This window comes from Canis aureus, chromosome 15 (assembly GCF_053574225.1).
Source record: "Canis aureus isolate CA01 chromosome 15, VMU_Caureus_v.1.0, whole genome shotgun sequence".
Lineage (NCBI taxonomy): Eukaryota > Metazoa > Chordata > Mammalia > Carnivora > Canidae > Canis > Canis aureus.
Window position 1 is genome coordinate 22,239,933 of NC_135625.1, and position 20,261 is coordinate 22,260,193.

The 20,261-nt window shown below is 38.4% G+C and overlaps 1 long non-coding RNA gene across 2 annotated transcripts in view; it reads left to right on the plus strand.

The window, feature by feature from the left end:
• Window positions 1-20,261, plus strand: part of LOC144284361 (uncharacterized) — a 125,539-nt gene that overhangs the window by 45,165 nt on the left and 60,113 nt on the right. For both annotated transcript variants that reach the window (XR_013352706.1, XR_013352705.1), the window contains exons 2-3: window positions 3,804-3,903; window positions 7,370-7,524. This is a non-coding gene — a long non-coding RNA (uncharacterized LOC144284361). The remainder of the gene's footprint in view (window positions 1-3,803; window positions 3,904-7,369; window positions 7,525-20,261) is intronic.

Genomic DNA, 20,261 nt, shown 5'->3' on the forward strand with positions numbered 1-20,261 from the left:
TGCTTGTGCTTACTCTGTCAAATAAATAAATAACACCTTAAAAATACTCTTATTATTTAAGTCAGCTATTCTTTTCCTGGTTGCTTCTATTCAAAGGAGCAAATAATTGTATGTTTAGTTATATTTAATGTTATATTTTATGTATGCTGTATGTTTGCATTCTAAAATACAATTAAACAGTAGAGAGAATATATAACAAAAATAAAAGATTGGCTGTTTAGCACAAGAAGCCTAGCTTTTGGCCTGTCTGGTCTTTGACACACCTTCCTCACAAAGCTTAGTCATTTCTAGCTTTTGATTTAAAGTAAGAGACTTTCATCTCTAATACAGGGCACCACCTTATTCATTTTCACATATTTAGAAATGTAGTTTATCTCAGAATTCATCTAAGGAGGAAAAGACAAAGAATAAGAAGCATCAAACAAGGAAAGGAAGAGAGTTCTCATTTAATAGAGAAATGAATTTTTACACCCTTAAGTACTGAGAGCAAAGAAACCTCTTTGGCAAATCTATTCCCATGAGCAATCTCTCTTCCCATAAGAGCCATATACTTGCTGTTGAAAACATTTTGAAGGACATATCACTTAACTATGTTTAGAAAAATTAATATGACTTATTCAAGGTAAATATCTAGAAATCTTGCAGTCCTTAGGAAGCAAAAGAAGAATTCTATCACCTGACTACAACCCACAGATTTTCCAAAAACAGATAAAGCAATCCACTCTAATAGATGGTCGGCTAGTTAACTAACAGCTTATTTCCTATGCTGAGGAGCAAAAATTCTTTGAAAGAAGGACATTTTTTAAAGAGGTTGAAATAACATTATAAATCATATCACATTTGAAAGAAAGAACAGATATCTGTCTCAATGAGTAAAGCCACAACAGAAATAAGAATATAAGGTCCATGAAGGAAGGGTTTGCATTGTTTTCTACTGTAATCCCAGGGCATAGCACATGTTAAATAGTCCATGATGTGAATATGAGTAATGCTGCAGACAGAATTGGAGTTTGCATGCCCGGTGTCTTTAAATATAAAAAGAAAAAGAGAATACACTTAATCTTCTGCTCCCATAGTTTTATATTAATTATGTCTACTCTAAATTTATAAACCTACAAACCACCTCTTGATGGATGATTTTATTATTCAACCTCTCATGAAGATTTCCAGGAACAAAGCTATCAGTTAGTGTATTAGACAAGGGTCTACAGAGAAAGAGGACCAATAGGGTGTATGTGATGACTGTGTATCAACGTGAGTGGGCCCAGGTGCCCAGATATTTGGCCTGGATGTTTCTGTGAAAACATGGGGTTTGCATAAGTTTAACATTCAAATCAATAGACTTTGAATAAAGCAGATTACCCTCCATAACTTAGATGGGCCTCGCCTAATCAGTTGAGGGCCTTAAGAACAAAGACTGATGTTTCCTGAAGAAGAAGGAGTTCTGCAAATTTACTCATTGAGGAATTAAAAACTGCTTAGCAGGGAGCCTGCTTTTGTACTTGAAGTGCAAATCAGAAAGCTTTTGTACTTGAAATGCAAATCAGCTCTTCCCTGGTTTCCAGCCTGCCTGCCCACCTACAGATTAGGAGCTTGCCAGTTTCCATAATGACATGAACCAGTTCCTTAAAATCAGTATATCCCCTTGCACACCTACTGTATAAGTCAAAGCCCTTCAGAGAAACACTGGAGAATCCTGACTAATGAGAGAGAGAGAGAGAGAGAGAGAGAGAATGAGAATGATCAACTTTAAAGAATTGGCTCATGCAATCAAGGAGGCTGGCAAGTCCAAAATCAAAGGATGGGCCAATAACCTACAGACTCAGGAAAGAGTTGATGCTGCAGCTCCAGTCCAAAGGCAGTCTTCTGGTAGAACTCTCTCTTGTTGGGGGCAGTCCATTTTTTCTTAAGGCCTTCAACAGATCAGATAAGGCTTGCCCACATTATGAAGGCTAATCAGCTCTATTCAGTCTATTGATTTAAATGCTAATCCCATTTTAAAAATACTTTCACACAAACAGCTAGAATAATAGATGGGTGACTACATATCTGGGTACCATGATCTAATGAGGTTGACACATGAAATTAACCATCACAACACACATTTTTTACCTTTTTGAAAAAGTGCAATTAGGTGTCAAGGCTGAAATCTGCTTTTCATAACATCTTATTCATTAGCACCTGAAGCCACATCACATAAACCTTGACCACCTAGACTTCAGTTTTTTTCTGAGGAACTTTATTACCATTCTAATCAGGTATGTTCTCCAAAATCAATAACTCAGTCTTTCAACATTTTCTTATCCATCACCCTGGGCTTTTCTACTCTGGAAATTCTTATCAGGAAATTAGAATATCCATCTGTGTGCCTCTATAGATTTAGCATCCAAATATGATAAAAATCACTATTTTCACATTTTATCCACATGTCTTCTCATCTCTTTAAATAATTCCAATAAAACCATCACGGATTAAAATCTATTACTGGAATCAGCTGCTTTCTTAATATAATTGAAATTCTGGTTCAAAATGGCATCCAGCTAGCATTCTCAAATCATTTTTTCTTTAACTTCTAACTAAAATGCAAAGAAAATCAGGGAGGAAAGGTTGAAAATCACAACACAAAACAGGCATCCTAATGTCTACTGTGTAACATGTCAACAATAATCAGGAAAAAGATGAAACTGAATTGAGAAGAATCAAAGCCAGAATTTAGTACATCATATCAAGGTTCACTCCATAAGAAATAGGCCACTTTGAAAAGCTGAAATGTTCATGTTTTCTGAAACTAAAATATATGTAGCAATTGGTCCATGTTTCTGGAAAATGGAATTAATAGAAGTCAGACTTTTTTTTTATTTAAATATTTATGAGAGAGAAAGAGTTCAAGCACAAGCTGGTGGGAGTCAGGGAGAGGGAGAAACAGACTCTGGGCTGAGCAGAGAGCCTGACCATGGGGCTTGATCTCAGGACCCAGAGATCATGACCTGAACCAAAGGCAGATGCTTAACTGACTGAGCTACCCAGATATCCTGAAGGAGTCAAACTTCTATCACTTTAGAAGATTTCTTTATGAGCTCTGCTATTGACAGTATTTGTGTCCCCCAGATATTCATGCACTGAAATCCAAATCCCCAAGGTGATGGTATTAAGAGATGGGGCCTCTGGGAACTGATTAGGTTATGAGGTAGAGTGTTCATGAATGGGATTCATTCCCTTGTAAAAAGATATAAAAGAACTTGTATTTTCTCTTTTTCTCTGCTGGCTAAAAAACGCATTCCAGTTACTATGGCCTTGTAACAAATTACACCAAAACTCAAATGATAAAATACAACAAAAGGAATTTGGGCCAGATATTTGGAGAAGTCAGAGCTAGAATGGCTAGTCTTTGTTCCACACTGTGGCATCAGCTAGAAGACACACGGGCTGGGGGCTGGAAACTTTTGAAGGCTCGTTTACTCACATGTCTGGAGATTGATGCTGGCTATAGGCTGGGGGCCTCACTTCCTCTCTACTTGAGCCTCTCCCAATGGCCTCTCCCCACAGACTAGTTTGGACTTCCTCCAACATGGTGGTTGGGTTCTCAGGATCAAGTTGAGAGAGTGTATGAAAGAGAGAGATGGTATCACTACTTTTGCCACAATTTGTCAAAACAGTCAGAAAATCTTGGTCAGAGGAGGGAAAATAGATGGTCTCTTTTTTTAAGTTCTCTTCACCTAATTCCCCCCCTTACCCCCTTACCCCTAGTAATCACCAGTTCCTTTTTCTCAGTATTTATGAGTCTTTTTGGTTTTGTTTTTTAGATTCTACATACAAGTGAAATCATATGGAATTTGGCTTCCTCTGTCTGGCTTATTGCAGTGAGCATAATGCCCTCTAGGTCCATTCATTTTGTTGCAAATGGTAAGCTCTCATTCTTTTTATGGTTAATACTCCGTTATATATGTATATATACCACATCTTTATCCATTCATCTATTGATGGTCACTTGGGCTATTTCCATTTCTTGGCTATTGTGAATACTGCAATAAACATAAACCTATATCTTTTTGAATTAGTCTTTTCATTTTCTTTGGATAAATAGTCAGTTGGGGAATGACTGGGTTGTATGGTATTTCTTTTTTTTTTTTATTTATTTATTTATTTATTTATTTATTTATTTATTTATTTTTTCTGTGGCATTAATATCTTTATTTTATTTTATTTTTTTTTCCCATTTTTTTTTAATTGGTGTTCAATTTACTAACATACAGAATAACACCCAGTGCCCGTCACCCATTCACTCCCACCCCCCGCCCTCCTCCCCTTCCACCACCCCTAGGTATTTCTATTTTTAATTTTTTGAAGAACCTCCATATTGTTTTCCATAGGCTGCACCAATTTCCATTCCTACCAGCAGCACATGAAGGTTCCCTTTTACCATATCCTCACCAACAATTGTTACTTCTTGTCTTTTTGATACTAGCTATTCTAATTGGTGTGAGGTGATAGCTCACTGAGGTTTTGATTTGCATTTCCCTGATGATGAGGGTTGAGCATCTTTTCATCTCCGTTGACCAGCTGTATATCTCTTTTGAAAAAATGTCTATTCGGGTCCTCTAACCATTTTTAAATCAGATTTTTTTTTGGTGTTGAGTTGTATGAGTTCTTCATATATTTTGGATATTAACCCCCTAATCAGATATATCATTGATATATCAAATATTTTCTTCCTTAAATGGATTGCCTTTTGGGGGTTTTTGGTGGGGAGCGAGTGGAGGTTGTTTCCTTTACTGTATAGAAGCTTTTTAGGTTGTGTAGTAGGTTCTGCCTCTTGATGGGAATGGAAAAAATCTGAAAAAACATGTAGGACTAGAAATCTTACTGCGGTTATTTGTAACCACAAACAGTCTGACACATAATCCATCAACTGAGAGAATAAATGAAGACATTTGGGGATACGCAAGAATTTGGAAAGTTTACCACAAATTAAATATTTTCTAAAACATCATTTCAAAAAATCACTCATAGCAAAATAAACAGATTAAATTTAGGAAAAAGAAGACATTTAAGGGGGGGAAGGTAAGTTAAAAAGAACAGTAAACAGAGAGTAATGTCTAAGTAATTGATGATACACAATGTTAAAATCAATAACCTGCAACTAAAATTCCAGATGATTCTAATGTAAACATGTTAGAGTTTTCCTTGATTTTTTGACACTAATTTCAGATGCCAATAGGAAAATAACATAAAATATATGTTAGAAAATATGAGGATAACTACTTGATAAATAAAACAGCATCATAAAACAACAGTAACAACAGGAGAAGCAATGAAAATTGAATTAATTCAAATCAGATAGAAAGGAGTATAGAGGGTAGAAACAGAATCATGCTCACCCTGTTGAGAGGTGACAAATAAGATCTGTGGGGACTAGCAGAATTCCTGACCTGCATTTTGAAGCAATAGTGTCGACAGGGAACATAGTCAGGAGGCCAGAAGCCGTGGCACAAGCCATGGCAGCTGACAAATAAGATCTATGGGGACCAGCAGAACTCCTGACCTGCGTTTTGAAGTAATGTGTCAAGAGGAAAGATAATCAGAAGGCTGGGTTTCCATACCACATGCACGCTTTTTCAAAAGTCACAGGAATTACACGTAAAAGTTGCCCTGGCTGGCAGTGAAATGGCTTGTTGGACTGCCTATAAAATCACCACTGTGTTTATTGTCATTTGGATCTTAAGGAGAAACACCATCCCTGAAAACCGGGTTAAGTGTACATGTAAGGGGGAAAAACATTACCAATTTCTGAAGATTATTATGGGTGTGAGATGATATTTTTAAAGCCACCACAAGTGTGGTAGTCATAATTTTTGTAGCTAGTCTCACAATCTAAATTATAAGATTGTAGATGTTTTTCTTTTTGCCTTCTTCCTAATTCATGTAAGGAACATGTCATGCTCAGGGAAGGAGTAAAATAAAAATGCACAAATTGTAGGGAAGAAAAGAAATGGGGTAACTCCAAGGTATGGCAGGAGAAGCCCAGATACTGGCGTGCTAATAACTTCAACATTATTTACTTAAAATACTTTACCTGTCTCCTGGGCTGCATGTTTAGAGTTTAACAAGAAAAAAAAAAAAAAAAAAAAAAAAGACCATTTAAGAAGCTTTCTTTCTTTTCTTTTAAAGTATCTGATTTTCTCTTTTCAGTTAGATTATTTATGATCAATTTACTTTATTTCAAAAAGAGCCCAGAAGACTGACTCTTGAAATTTGAGCTGTAGAAACAGCTGCAGCTGGTATTATGATAAAATGCTGATTTTGAAAGCACCTGGGAAGTAAACCATTGATTGATTATTATGAGCAAATGTCCTGTTTGATATATATCAGAGAAAGCCAGGCTGACATTGCTGTATTATGTTCTCCTAGAGAATGGCTTAAGTTGATTTTCATAGAAAGGAAGAAAAAAGCATATACGGCTATGAGCTGATATATTTTTAACATTTCCTTTTGAGAAATATATGCAGACTTCTATTAACCTTTAATCCACCCACCTAATTTTTTCTCCTAACTCCCCATATGACCTATTCCAAGCTTTTTGCTGACCCACTCACCCATTAGCATACCACTGGGTCTCATCAGACTCTTTTCCTTCTGTTTTTTTTTTTTTTTTTTTTTTTTTCTTCTCTCTCTCTTCCTTCTGAGGTCTCTCCCAGTCCAGTTTGTTCTTCAAGGACGAGTTCAAGGCCAACCTCCTATATGAGCTTTTCCAGACCACTCAGGCTTATAATTATCCCTTTTCTACAAATAAGGAACACTTCTTGACAAGAGCACTCGTTTTGCACTTGTATGAGTCGCTAGGGCTGCCCTAACAAATACCACAGGCTAAGTGACTTAAACAGAATTTTATTTATTTTTTCCCAGATCTGAAAGCCAGAAGTCCAAGAGTTAAGTGTTGACAGGGTTGATTTCATTCTGAAGCCTCTCTCCTTGTCTTGCAGATGGCCAGCTTCTCAGTGTATCTTCATATGGTCTTCCCACTGTGTTTGTCTGTGTTTTAATCTCCTTTTCTTAGAGATACCTAATCATGTTGTGTTGGAGCACACTCTAACAACCCTCTTTTACCTTAATTTTATCTTAATTACCTCTTCTTTTACCACTATCTCCAAATATAGATGCATTCTGAGATACTGGGGGTTAGGGCTTCAACATAATGAATTAGAGGAGACACAATCCAGCCCATAACAGTCTTCTTTCATAACACTACACCTTGATATTTCATCTTGCTGTTCCACATGGTTCCCAAATGTTTATTTTCTGTATGATCCTTAAGAAGATGCAAAGCTTCAAGAACTAAGATCGAACATTTGTTTCTTTTTACCCTTGACAGCACTTTGCAGTAAAAAATGGACATCAGTGTTGTTGGAAAGAATGATTGGTGTTTCTGCAAGTTCCAAATTACTCCTTCAAACCCTTGTCAGCTCCTGTGATACTCTCTTCTTCTATATTAATGTTGCCCCCTTTAGGACATCACTAACTCTGTAGGTAAGAAATCATAGAATGGTGAGGGGTGGGGGTGGCCAGAGCTTTATCTGGAGGATGCAGGAATGAAGGGGGACAGTGCACTCATACAGTAATGGTGAATATGTTTCAAATGGGTATGTTATTTGGTAGTAAAATAAGACTCACAAGTAATTATGTTCCACATTAATTTTATCCTATCATGTTCCCAAAAGTATCTAAAGAAGCTACCAAAGACAGCCAAGTTGATCTCATAAAATGGAATTCTAAGATCTAGAGGAGGTCTTTTTTAAGATAAAGCTTTAAATGTTTATTTTTCTTGTTGTTTACTTCTTTACTTCTTTACTTCTGTTGGAGACTGAGTCCGGGAGACTTTAAGTAAAACCTTAACAGTATTCTGTTGCTTATATAGTAGGGTTTTTAGGATGATAAGGGCCACTTAGATAGGTCAAGGGCTGAGACAATTTGGCAGTAGGTCTTCTTACCACTATCTTAGCCCCATTTTTCCATCTGACAAATTCCTATTCATCCTTCAGTTATCCAATCTCTGGTGCACTTCTGTATGAATTGTAGCTTACTTAAAATCTGCAGCCCCTAGCAGATTATGAAATTCCAAGGGCAAGAACAGTCTTACTCATGATCAAATGAACACAATGGAATGATGGGACACTAAGAGGGGTCAATGGGTCAGTAAAAATAATTGATTATACTAACAATAGCCTATAATTTGGGGCAGAGCAACTCAATCAATCTACTTGATCAGTTGCTGAATTATTTAAAATGTAGAACTCTTTCCTTTTATTTTTATTTTTGTTTTTTTTTTAAGATTTATTTATTTATTCATGAGAGACACAGCGAGTGAGAGAGAGAGGCAGAGACACAGGCAGAGGGAGAAGCAGGCTCCCTGCAGAGAGCCTGATGCAGGACTTGATCATAGATCCCGGGATCACAACCTGAGCCAAAGGCAGGCGCCCAACCACTTGGCCACCCAAGCATCTAAGAACTCTTTCCTTTTCATTTCATTTTTTAAATTAAGATTATTTATCTATTTATTCATGATAGAGAGAGAGAGAGAGGCAGAGACACAGGCAGAGGGGAGAAGCAGGCTCTATGCAGGGAGCCCAACATGGGACTCGATCCCAGGTCTCCAGGATCAAGCCCTGGGCTGAAGGCGGCGCTAAACCGCTGAGCCACCCGGGCTGCACACTTTCCTTTTAGTTACTTGGCCATATTTCTAGATAATCTTAGACTGAGGTTCCACTCTATCCAATAAAACATACTTCTTTCAACTTCATATTAGATTCGCTACTAACGCTACTAAATATTTGATTAACAGTCCAAGAAAAGCTCAGTACCTTGATATGCCACCTTGTCACCTACAGGTCATTCTCTCAAAGTGCATAGCAGAATGCCTTCCTGTGGATACTCTAATTTTTCTGCAGAGTCATAGAATAAGGGCAGGGACTCAGGGTTTCCATCCCTGCCCCCATCACTTACTAGCTGTGTGCCTCTGGTAAAATTACTTAAACTCTTTGACTCTCAATGTTTACATATAAAATGAGTGTAAAAATAGACATACCTGCCTCATAGATTTGCTGTGGGAATTAAGTGACAGTAGGTGAACCAGAGGCACCACTTTATTTATAAGGTGCTTATTTAAAATGCCTGGTACTCACCAAGTCATATTGATTATTTTGATTAATCAGTTATTTTGTCAAGGACCTTTCACTTAGATGATAATCTATGTACACCCAAGTCCTAAGGCTTCAGGCATCAATTGCTCCTGGTTCCATGCTCAAGGGAAGACCTGCCCCCTTTCTTCCCCAGAATCAGTTCTTAAGACCATTAATGAAGTTGGATACCCACTCTCTAAGTTCTAATTTCCTCATTCACCATCTTTGTTTCCAATCCTGCTCCCTTTCTTTCTTGTCTTCATGATTGTCTTCTTATGAAGCCTAGGAAGCCTTCTAGGACATGGGGGACATGTGAGGGATGGGAGACAGGAACAGGAGCATGTCAGTTTGCTTCAGTGTCCAGGAATTGCCAGAAATCTTTTTAAATTTTTTTTTTTTTAATTTATGATAGTCACAGAGAGAGAGAGAGAGAGAGGCAGAGACACAGGCAGAGGGAGAAGCAGGCTCCATGCACCGGGAGCCCGATGTGGGATTCGATCCCGGGTCTCCAGGATCGCGCCCTGGGCCAAAGGCAGGCGCCAAACCACTGCGCCACCCAGGGATCCCCAGAAATCTTTTTAAGGCATTGCTCTTGGTTTTTAATCTCAGGCCTAGGCTGTATTTTGGCACTTCTTCTATATATTCTGCTAAGAGACTCCTCTCTGGATATTTTTAGGGTAGAACAGAGTCACTGTGTCAAAGCTATAGGGCTATTTATCTTTATATTTTTAAAGGAGTTTCATTTGTGGAGTGTGTGTGTGTGTAATATTCATGAATGGATATTACACAGCCATAAAAAATAGGAGTTCTTGCCACTTGTGACAATTTGGGTGGATCTAGAGGGCATTATGCTAAGTGAAATCAATCAGATAGAGAAAGACAAATGGTATGATTTCACTTATATGTGGAATCTAGAAAACAAAACAAATGAATTAACAAAAAAACAGAATCAACCTTATAAATACAGAGAACACACTGATGGTTGCTGGGGTGGGGTGGGTGAGGTGTGCAAAATGGATGACAGAGAGTAGCAGATTCAGGCTTCCACTTACAGAAGGAATAAGTCACAGGAATATAAGGGCATAGAGAATACAGTTGATGTTGTAGTAGCATCGTATAGTGAGAGATGGTAGCTACACTTGTGGAGAGCATATAGCACATGGAGTTGTTGAATCACTATATTGTACACCTGAAACTAAAGTAACATTGTGTATCAACTATACTCAAATTTTTACAATATACAGAAAAGAAAATAGCCTCAGAACCGGGACCTTGGGAGGGCCAAGCAATGCTAAGTAAATAATGGCCTATTTAATTAAAATGACCCAACATTTCCTACCAGAAAAAAAAAAACTTAGTTTTAGTCCAGAAGAAAGAAAATATGATTTAAATGTTCAAAACAATGTTCCTTCACATTTGAATCCTTTTTAGTTTCAAAAATGTTTTTTCATAATTACCTGATTTAATATTGAGCAATCCTTACACAGACAAGGCAGCCATTGCTCTTGACATTTTGCTGATGACACAACTCTAGCTTAAGTTTACACGAAATGGTATCCCAGTTCCTCTGACTCCTGATCCAGTGCTCTTTCCAATAATCTCACTGCAAATGAGAGAAAAAATGGAATAAGGCAAAGAATAATCTCATTAAAGGCATCTCTCCCTTCAAAGGTGAGAATCTAAGAACTCAATATGTAAGTACTCTAATGGCACACAGACCAAAAAGGGCTCTTCAGAAGGTCTTGAGAAACACCTTCTGTTAGAGTCTCCTCCCACTTTGAGCAAACATGGGCTTCTAGTGATAATCATATCATTAGAAACATCCACCCTACTCCAAAATTGTCCATGGAAATTATAAGGTCGTAAAAGAGCATTGCGAATATTGTCAGTGGTTGCTAAAGTGGCAAAGTAAGAAATTCTAATGGGCTGCTGTGCTCCAGGGGGACTCTTTTCTATGAAGATTCATTATCTCAACCCAGCCTTTTCAGATAATACAAGAATTTAAAAACCATGTGTGCTCATATTGACAGAAAAAAACCCAGATGAATAATAGGGTAGTAAGAATGCAAGACAAGAAATTTTTCCTTCCTAAGAATTATCAATATGTTGAAGAGCACCTTCACTTTTAAATTAGGAAGTGCAAAAATGTGTGATATGGTTTAGGAAAAAAAAAAAAAAAACTTCTGCTTTGGAAACTTCTTCACTTTTGCAAGTAATGGTGCCTTTCTGAATATTGTCAGAGATGTATGTACCCGGACTTTTCATATCACTTAATGTTTTTAAGCTGACTTTTAAAATAAGCCTAATAATCATAAAATAATCATAATAATTGGTGGTTTTGAACCACAGATTTGGCAAAACCAGCAGAAACATGAATCATTTATAGTCAACCTAGAGGCTGGAGATATAGAAGCAGATAAGATATTCTCTCTTCCTTCCTGGAATTTACAGGAGTTTAGAAAGAAGACAGAATGAGAAATCGGTGTTACTGGCATTGCAATTTGGTTAGCAATCCGAAGTGTACAGGCTGCTGTGGAAATCAAGGAAGATTTCCCCAGGAATAATGTCTAAGCTGATACTCCCCACAGGAGTGATCTGGTGACCTTTTGAAGATTGATGACTCTCCTGTGATTATCTTAGCCCTTTATTTTCTTCCAGCTTCAACAATGTTTATTGGAAAGAGCTGACAGGAAGGGGACCAATCAGGAGATGGGATGGGCATGATGAGAAGCTGTATAATTAGGATTATGACTCAGGTATTTTACCTCCTTAAGCTCAAGTACTTAGCCTGGTTTAAACAAATTTGGAAATCATTCTTTTCAAATATTGACCTAGCTCCATTTCCAAGAGCACTAGTTTGTTTATTGGAGTTACCCCTCTCTGCACACATTCATAGGAATCAGTAGAATCTATGAACAGTTTTGTTAGAAATGGGTCAGTGTGCTTCGATCCGGTTATGTTTCCAAGTAAGTCATTTTTCAAAGTTGTAAGGCCAAAGTAACACTATTAAAACAAGGGGATTTATTCTTGTGTCTTACGCGGCATAGTGACCTCTAACCTCTAGGAGGAATGTCATTCAAGCACCAAAAAAGTTTCACAGTGAGTAATCAAAAAATTCACTGCTTGAAAGTAGCCATTAATTTAATCGGCATATTTTTAAAAATCAAGAATATGGGGATCTATACCATTTCTTCTTCTATGATTTGTCTGCTAATTATCAGCATATCTAGGAAGGAATTTTTCCTCAGGAAAATTTTTTCCAAATTTTAATGTTTTATCTTTTATTGTAGAGAAATATACATAACAAAATTTACCATCTTCACCATTTAGAAGTTCAGTGTTAAGTACATTCACATTGTTTGCCAAGACAAATCCCTAGATCTGTCTTGTAAACCTGAAACTCTGCATCCAATAAGCAACTCCCTAACCTTCCCCCCTCACCCCCTGCCAACCATCCTTCTGCTTTCTATTTTTATGAACTTGACTGCTCTAGAAAGTCATAAAACTGGAATCATACAATACTTTTATTTTTATGTCTGGCTCATGTCACTGGCTTAATGTCCTCAAGATTCATCCATGTGGTAGCAGAGTCAAGAATTTCCTTTTTTAAAGGCTGAATAATATTCCATTCTATGTATAAACCACATTGTGGGTTTTTTTTTTTTTTTAAGATTTGTTTGAGAGAGAGCACAAGTGGGAGGAAGGAGTAGGCTTCCCGCTGAGCAGGGAGCCTGACACGGGGCTCAATCCTGGGACCCTGGGATCATGACCTGAGCAGAGGGCAGACACTTAACCGGCTGAGCCACCCAGGCACCCCCACATTGTGTTTATCCATCCATCTGCCAGTGGATACTTGGCTGCTTCCACTTTTTGGCTGTTGTGAATAATGCTGTTATAAACATGAGCATTTAATTATTTAGGATACTCACCCCGAAGTGGGATTGCTAGATCATAGAGTAACTCTATTTTTAATTTTCTGAGAAACCACCGTCCTGTTTTCCATACTGGCTGTACCACTTTACATTCCCACTCTAGGAAAAACTTAAATTTCCAAGTAAAACTGTCAGTGAGAGTAGAATTAATGAAAAGTATATGTAGGTACATATTATATGCACAATCTTTTGAATAATTCTGTTGTCTCTAAGTTATTCTGGATGAATAATCAAATGAATTATATGAAATAAGACTGAAGCAATCATGTCTTTCGGGGCACTCTCATTGAAGGAAATCCTTAAAAAAAAAAAAAAATAGAGTACATGGATTCTAAGACTGCAAAGATTCCCGCGCCAATGAGTAGAACAGCAAAGGGTGCCTCCATGCTACACTGGGGGATTATACATGTGGGAGACTGGGTTGCCTGGGGTGTGGTGTGCAGGAGATCTTAAAGGACTATGGTTAGAATCAACACCTATGGGTACATGAAAGAAGCATGATTGTGCCCTCAATTAAATTGTAAAGATATCACAACAAAGGCCTCAGGAAACCCTACAGGGAGTTCTGGATCTAGGACAGGCCTTTACAATTGTCTCAAGTTGGCCTGGGTGTCCCAGGCCTCTGTACTCTGGCAGTCATGGAACACAGATTGTCCTTCAGGAAGAAAGCTCAATTATGGGTGAGGCACCCCTCCTTCCTCTACAGCATGGGCCCAAAGAGAGAATCAGCTGAGAAGCATCAGCTCATGATGGAATGCTGCTAGGCCCACCTGACCTTAGGGCTCCGTGAGTCTCAGCTCCTGACGAGCAGTTGTGGGTGTGTTGTCACTTGTTCCACGGGCAGTGCTCCATCGTTACTGAGGACTAGCAACCCGCCAGGAGCTCTTTTGCAAAAAAGTATACAGTGCTGCACAGCAGAGAGTGTGAGTGTGCTCCAGACCCTAGAGGTCTAAACCGTAATCATCCTATTGGGGCTGCCATCAACTACACACACACACAGCTGTTTTTCTCACACCAGCGGCACTTCTGTTGCTGTAGCACCTGCCAAATTGTATGGCCCCTCACAGCAGAATCAATTGTACCGGAGCCTGGACCTGCTAGACAGCTGTTCTTTGCTCTGGAAACCACACAACGCTGGCAGCCTTGCTTGTTTACCAACTAGTGTGTGGGGTAAAGTAAGCTGCCTCCAGAAACTGCAGTCATGTTTCCTTCTTAGTGGTGAGAGCTGCAAAGTGTAAATGTGTCTTGTATTATTGAGGGGGTGTCTCAGACCCCTGGACCACTAAAATCCTCACTTTTGGGTCTTTCTGGGGTGCATGTATATTGTCCAGTCATCCAGTGTGCTTGCCACTTTTTGCTTATTTGGTCCAATTAACATAATGCGTCAGTAGATTGATGTGATGCTCTGTAGGATGTCCCAGTGATCCCAGTCCATCTAGACTACACTATGGGAGTAGGAGGCAATGGGAGATAAGCCCTAGTGCAAGACCATAAATGTGCCAAGTTCATGCAAACTGTTTCTGATCCTTTTTTACGATAGAAATGGGAAAGACTGCATTGATCGGATTAGTGGTTGCTGACTAGGTCGCTGAGCCATGTCACTCTGTTCCAACCCTAACACAGCTGTTGCAGTGGGCTACAACTGCAGTTTGTAGTAGCCCATTGTCATCCCCTTGGACTCGGCTGGCTTCTTTCAGGGTCTGGCTGGTGATTTTAACATATCCCCAATTGCAATATGGTGTGCATTCCTGAATCCTTTAGGTTTTTAAGGTTGGCACTAATTTCTATTTCCTCCAGGATGTGATACAGACAGTTCCTGACTTAAGACATTTCGACTTAAGATGTTTTGACTTTATGGTGCTGTGAAAGCATTCAGTGGAAACCATACTTCAATCTTGTGATCTTTACCCAGGCTCTTGGTTTGCAGTGTGATCCTTGCTCGTGATGCTGAGCAGCAGCAGTAAATTACAGCTCCCAGACAGCCACCCCATCATGAGAGTCAACAACCAATACACATAAAACCATTCTGTACTCCTACGACCATTCTGTTTTTCACTTGCAGTAAAGTTTTCAATAAATTACGTGAGCTATTCAACACTTTATTATAAATAGACTCTGTGTGAGGTGATTTTGCCTGACTTCAGGCTAATGTAAGTGTTCTGAGCACATCGAAGTTGGCGAGGCTCAACTATGATGTTCAGGAAGTTGGGTGTAGTAAATGCATTTTTGACTTGCTGTATTTTCAACTAATGATGGGTTCATTGGAATGTAACCACATTGTAAATCAAGGAGAATCTGTATAGTTTTGAGTTAATAATTTGGCTGAGGGGAAGAGGGCCAGGGATGGTTTCAGATTCTTCCATTTGCCTTTTCCCATTATAATAGCTCTTCCCATTGGCCAAGGGACCAGTGTTGGGGTTCTGTCAATTACAGAGTATTTCCATTCTAGGTGTGTTTGCAGAACATATACCTTGGTCCATTCCCTCCCCTCATACCTTCACTATTAGAGGGAGCACTCGTGACACTCTGATGGCACATAAATGTCAGCCAGAACCCTGTATCCAGTTTTCCGAATATCCGGATATTTCCTTTTCCCCAGTGCACCACTGATGAAGTAAGCGACTGCCTGACTCTTTGGAAAAAGAGAGGTGGAGTCGTTACTATATGTACCTGCTGAGGTGTTTCCGGTTTGCTCTTTCTGAGAATCCAGCCTCTCCTTTAGTCAATGGGTTCAGAATCTGTGGATTCTAGTGTAGAAACTGAACAGGGGACCGTGGCTTTTCATTGAGGCAGCTCCTGATCATCCATCTTTAATTGTTTTGATGTATAGATTGGTCAATACGTTTGCTGGCTGGTGCTGTGTTCTTATTAATCATGACCTGCCCTCTGGGGGTCAGATAGAAGGCTGCCCTTCCAACCTGCCATGTATTACAATGATTGTGCCCACCTTGCTCCTGAGGATTAAGCGCTGCCACCTGGGCACCGTTGACATCCCGATAATCCCATTGCTATCAGAGAGTCTAGGTCTATATTGGCCTTTCCTACCATCTGCTGAGTCTACAGATCTGGATGCCTACGCTGAGCTTCTCAGTGATGCCCTTTTCACCGGTGACTTTCTACTTACAGCTTTGGTATAGGAAGTTTGCTTCACACTGGGGGTTATTCTGTATGTTAGTAAATTGAACACCAATAAAAAATAAATTAAAAAATAAAAAAAATTTAAAAAAAAAGGAAGTTTGCTTCAGGCAGTCTCATGGGGCATGATCATCTGGTGGCTTTCTGCCCAACAATATGGCCACTCTGTACCCATTCTCTGAATCCTCTCATACCTTCTCACAGCATTTGCAGAGAATATTTGCACATTCCATCTCATGCTTAGTATGAGCTATCACTTTCTTCAAGCTTCCAAGAGCCACACTACCAACCAGTTAGCATCATCTCCTTGGTCTTTGCCAAAGTGTTAAATGTTCACCCAGGAAAAGAAGAGGATGTTTTCATGTTGATAAGCAATCGTTTCTACAACTTAACATTTCAGGTCCCCTGAAACAGCAACCTCAAGATCCACGTGTACTCCCTGGTTTTTGCCCATATTTCAGCAAACTGCCCTACAGTTTTTTTGGGGGGGGGATATAGTCTCTTTTCTCTTTTATTATTCCTAGAATTTTCCTAGCCTACTTTTGGTATGTTTTAACTTTAATTGTAAGTCATGTGGCCAGGAGAGAAGATGAGGGCAGATCCTCAGTAGGGCATTGTTGTCTTGTGAAGCAGAGGCTCCTGCATCACCTTCAGGCAAGGGAGGAACGTAGACTTGAACATGAAGAGTGATCATTTCTAGTGGATTTAGGGGATCTGGGTGTAATAAGCAGCTTCAAAAATGGCTTCCAGTATCCCTACCCCCTGGTATTCATGCCCTTTTGTAATCACCTATGTCAAATGTTGGCAGGACCTAGTGACTTGCCTCTAATAAACAGCGTGCAGCCAGAGTGTTGGGATGTCACTTTGGAAATGAGATCATAAAAGACCATGACCTTTTCCAGTGTCCCTTCTCCCTCCTGGTGCTGTTCACTTGCTTGTTCTCTTGTGAGCTTCTCTATGAAAAAGGCACACATGACAAGGAACTAAAGGCAGCCTCCAGACAAGAGCTAATGAGGGACTGAGGCCATCAGTTCAAACAGATCACAGAAATCTTACCAACTGTTCAAGCTCAGAAGTGAATGTTTTCTCCAGTCAGTCCCTGAGATGATCGCATCCTCAGGGGACACCTAATTGTAGTCATGAGAGAGACCCTAACCCAGACCATGCTTTGACCAGCCCAGCTGAAGACCAGAACTACTGACCCACAGAAACTGAGCTAACAAGTGTGTTGCCTTATGCCTGTACATTTTGGAGGAATTTGTCACATAGCAATCAGTGACTGATATGCTGGAGATTCCAGATATTTGAATGGACTGACCTAGATTTCCCCATCATAGTTTGTGTCCCACCCCTTCTAAATCTTAGTCCCAGCCTTGGCATAACAAGTTATGGGGGCTGAGAATCCCACCTCCTCTAAAGCTCTACTACTTGCAAAATTAATTCCTAAACCTGATCCTAACTGTTTTTCTGTCTTCCAGCTAAAAGAGGTGAGAGTCTTAATATACTGCCAAGGAATCCTCTGGCTTTGACAGTTGGCTTTTAATTGGCATTTAACTTTTAGTTGTCTTTCTCCATATTATAGATTGCATTCCCTTCCATCAGTGACTCCTTCAAATGCACTGAAGGAAGCAGTTGCAAAAACTCTAAAGATCCAAAAAATTTATGCCTCCAAAGCCAACTTTTGATGTGGCCGTTTCAGTTAGCAGACAAGAAAGAAACTCACAAAAGAAAACAGCCGTCTGTACATCTTATATCTGAAGAATCACACAGCACCTGCAAAAATTGCTTAGCATGAGCAACTATCAATTCTTAGAGGTTCATTCTAGGTTCATTTTCTATGCAGGGGTTTTACTCACAGGTATATCTGTATGCACTTTTGACCCCTACTTGAAGCAGCTGCCAGTTCTGTATTTGAGGATGGATTTTTGTACCCAAACTGAGAGCTCTGTGCAGGGCTCAGCCCCTGGGAAGATGATTTACATTCTGCAGAGAGGAGCCACCTCCAAGGTCCCTAGCTTATGCTTACCTGTGAGTTCAATGAAACTAGAATGTTGTGTGAACCTGAAGCATTTTCTGATAAAACTCATTTGTGTATTTTTTATCTACTTCTGGAGAGGGTAAAAAGAGTATAAAGTCTATTAAATTTAAGAGTTCCTATTAAGATTAGCTTATGGGAACTGATAAGTACATATATAAATCTAACAAGGAAAAAAAACTTTTAAAAATGGAAAATAAATTGAACCATTTTTAAAATTATGATGGTCCTTAAAAAAAATAAAGATCTTTTCACAGAAACTAACAAACCAAGAAGTGCAGCTACTAGTAGCAAAAGTAATAACAAATAATGCACTAATAAATCTGAAACACTTCCAAGACTGGTGAACAAATGAATAATTGTACTTGGATCTAGATTCATTTAATACTCTTAATTAATATGAATCCTTGAACTATCTTGGTATCTTGGGTTGAAATGAAAGACATTAATTTCCCCATCAAAAATAGTGGAAATATATTTTATCAATTTAATGACTTTTCAAGAACAGTGGGGTTTTGAGACACAGTTAACACAATTAATCACTGTTTAAGAAAGAAATAAATGTGATATACTCCCGTGTTCTGATTATCCCTTTATAAATAAACAACTCGAGGTAAATTGCGTTTCTTCTGTGAGCCCACTCACCTTCTCACCTCTGCATTCTGATTACTCTAAAATAAATTATGGATAATTCACTCTGTGTGCAAATAATTTATTATGTATCTCTGAAAGACATTGCTTTTTGTTTTAACTTAAAACACCATTATCACATCCTTTAAAAACTAATAACGACACTTTAATATTGTCAGTATTTAGTGTTTGCCTTTTAATTTTGTAATATATAATTTTTAAATTATAGGTCATTTCAAACAAATATTACAAGTGGTTGATATGTCTCTTAAGTTTCTTTTAATATTTAGGTTCCCCCTATATCTTTTTTTCTTTCAATTATTTGTTAGAAAAGGTATTTTTTTCTTCTGTAGATTTTAGTATAGTTTGAAGTTTGCTGGTTGCTTCCCGTGATGTTAATATGTGCACCTGTTCTTTATATTTCCTGATAATTTCTAGTTACATCAGATTGAGTTTTGAGTTTTTGGAAGACAAGACTACTTCACAAACAGTGTTGTGTACTATCACCTAGTTGTCTTTTTATGATGTTAGCTGCTGTACTACTTACTAATTATATGTTACCATGACCTTCCTATGACATGGTGAGACCTTAGGAGAGCAAATACTGTAATATTCATCACTTTTTCCCTAGTACCTAGCACAGTTTCTAGAACATAATAGGTGCCCAATAATTCCTAAATATTCAGTGAATCCAGGAGCTCATGGCTCAGTGTCAACTCGAACTCTTTGTAGATCATGGGCAAGACAATTAATTTTTAATGAATTTCATGATTATTGTCTACAAAATGAAGAGATTGACTGAAACATGGCCTCTAAGCTTCCTTCAATGATCATATTAAATGGTCAAGAATATGAGCTATCTTGCCCTCAACAAAGGTTGGAAAAAGAAAGGAACTCAGCCCATGTGCGCATACTGATTAAGAAATCAGTGTCCATCAACTGAAGACACAGTTAACACAATTAATCACTGTTTAACAAAAAAATAAATGTGATATACTCCCGTGTTCTGATTATCCCTTTATACAAGGGATAATCCCTTTATAATTATCCCTTTATAAAATAAACAACTCAAGGAAAAAAAAAAGCTTTTCCATTTTTTTAAAAAAAGCTTTTTACAGAAATGCATTTGCTAAATAGTGCAACACATTTGGAATAGGATAGAATTTGTTGGTTGCATCTTCCAAGCTAGACCAAACAATGTTCAATTAAATTAATCCCCTCCATGATGGATAAGAATATATAAATATATGATACTTGAACACGTACTAATTTCTGCTGAGAAAAATGCTCAAAGCAGAAAAAAAAGCCTATTGTGCATAAACAGGTGTATAACTTAATTATCAAACCACTCCCCAT